We start from the raw sequence: 2,541 nt of genomic DNA on the forward strand, positions 1-2,541 counted from the left end.
TATGAAATACATTTCCTTAAAAGCATATTTGTTTTCATTTAATTTGCAGGATGAATTTAATATATCTAAGGTATAAAATGGGTTTCAAGGAACAGAAGCCCAATTTATATTGCTGTACTTATTGGAAACAAGGCTTCAAATTACAACGGCTCAACTTTCACCCACTGTGCTGGAGCCCACTAGGTTGTAAATAAAGTATCACCACCATGTGTCCCTGCTCACGTGCAATTACACCTGCAATGCTCTGCTCTTTCTCTGCACAGCCAAATCATAATCATTCTTATAAGCCTACTTCAAATGGCTTCCTGAATGAAATCACCCTGTTTCTTTGGCCCCCACTGAGACTGGCAGCCATCTTTGTGCTTTGAATTCCCACATTTCTTGCTCTCTGTTGCTGCAAAAATGGAAGCTTATGCCCCTCTCCCTACCCACTGCTTTGCAAAATGCCTTCTATCTTGGAGGTGCTCAATAACTGAATGCATTCCACACCCAACAATATTTTAAATCATAAAGAATCCACAGCCTGTTACCTCTCTTTGCATCTTCTCTAATCTGAAAAAAAGAAAGAAACCAACAAGTATTTGCAGTAATAAAAAATCCTGACCCATCAGTGTCGCTTTCCCTTTGTGTTTATTTCTTTTGAATTCTTGGATAGAAGTGGATTGCAGATGCTATATTTGGAGAGATGCGGTTTGTGCAAAGGAGGGTCTTGAAAAGGCCTTCGAAATGTGTCTGGCAAGGCTAAAATAATCACATTTTGCATTTGCACAGCATTTTCATTGTGTCTGTTTGATTAGGAGAAATAATCAGCCCAAGTGCTTCCCCAATGGCTGAACTGCTTTTGATGTGTCTGTGTTCTGAAGGATTATAAAACATCTTTGTAAATATGGGGTAGAGGCCATAGTTGAACTTGAAACTCTTTTGAGGAGCGGAATGTGTGTGTATATACATGTGCACGTGCCTCATGTTACAAAGGCTTTGTAATGACTGCACTGTTTTCTAGAGATTTTCTGGGGCAAAGAGAAAACTACCTTTACGTACTTTTCAAGTACCTAAAACATTAGAAAAAAGACATAACCAACTTCTTAATTCATGTAATAACAGTTTGAATACCTATGTTTACCAGAAAATTTCAGCTAATAGAAATTTAGCTGGGAGTTGGGATATAATCAGGCTGTGAACTGCAAAAGAACTTCGTTTATATAAGGGCTCAGCAAACCATGGCCTGTAAAGTAAGACTGGTTTTTACATTTTTAAAGATATGTGAAGAAGAAGAGGGAGAAGAGAACGAAGAAGGAGACTGTAAGACAGAGACCGTATGTGGCCCATAAAGCCTAAAATATTCACCAACTGATACTTTACAGAAAAATTTGCCAACCCTTGATTTATGTAATCGATTTCTATTTTGCAGATGAAGAAACCAAGGCTCAGGTAGTAGCCTGCTTACCTAAGCTCACAAGAAGCAGCCTGTTCTATTAAAGGAGAATTGGGTTCAAGTTTCTGCAGATCTGGCTTCTAATCATATCTTTCATTTGAGCTAATATGGTTTTGTGACTGATAATAAGGTTTCCCTTTTGGCTCTATCATTCTAGAGTTCACAGAGAAATGTCTGCAATGCAATTCTAACATCAACTACCTGGAGTGAGGTCAGACTTTACAGGTTAAGGGCACAGTCCTCTAGAAGACTGTCCATGCTTCAACTACCAGCTGCAGGCTCCGGGGTTCCCAGACCACCTGCACATCTGACCAACTGGCTACATATTCAAGGGTCCCACTGCCCCTTCAAAGAACTCAGAAAAATGCTACACTTATGGTTACAGTTTTATTACAAAGGAGAGAAGTCAGGACCAGCCAATTGGAGACACAGAGGTTGAGGTCTGGGAGGGTCCTGAACATGAAGCTTGTGTCTTCAAGGTGTGTCTCTTTCTGGCGTACTGATGTGAATCACCAACCTGGGAGGCTCCCCTGAGTTTCAGTGTCCACAGGTTTCTCTTGGGGTTTCATTATGTAGGCATTATTAATTGGATCATTGGTCACATGAATTCAACCTCCATCCCCCTTTCCCCTCCGCAGAGGTTGGAAGGTCAGACTGAATCACCCAGCTCAGACCCCCAACCCTCTAACCACATGATTGGCCTTTCTGGGATGGCTGGACCCCATTCTTAAACCATCGAGCAACCCACCATGAGTCATCATCTTAGCATGAACTCAGGTGTGCACAGAGGGATCCACCATGAATAACAAAGATGCTCCTATCACTGGGAAATTCCAGGTTTTAGAGGCTGCCACGCAGGAACTGAAGACAAAGACCAGACATATTATTGCACAACAGTGTCCAAGCCCAGTCTGACTCCACTTTGACTTTTCATTCTGTGCGTAAGGAGCACAGTTACAGCCTGACTGACGTGGGACGGCCTGTGTGACTGGCGATGGGAGGAAGGTGAGGGTGGCCTGTGTGACTGGCGATGGGAGGAAGGTGAGGGTGGCCTGTGTGACTGGCGATGGGAGGAAGGTGAGGGTGGCCTGTGTGACTGGCGATGG

The sequence above is a fragment of the Rhinopithecus bieti genome, unplaced genomic scaffold, assembly GCF_001698545.2.
Source record: "Rhinopithecus bieti isolate Rb0 unplaced genomic scaffold, ASM169854v2 scaffold_2247, whole genome shotgun sequence".
In the NCBI taxonomy this organism is placed as follows: domain Eukaryota; kingdom Metazoa; phylum Chordata; class Mammalia; order Primates; family Cercopithecidae; genus Rhinopithecus; species Rhinopithecus bieti.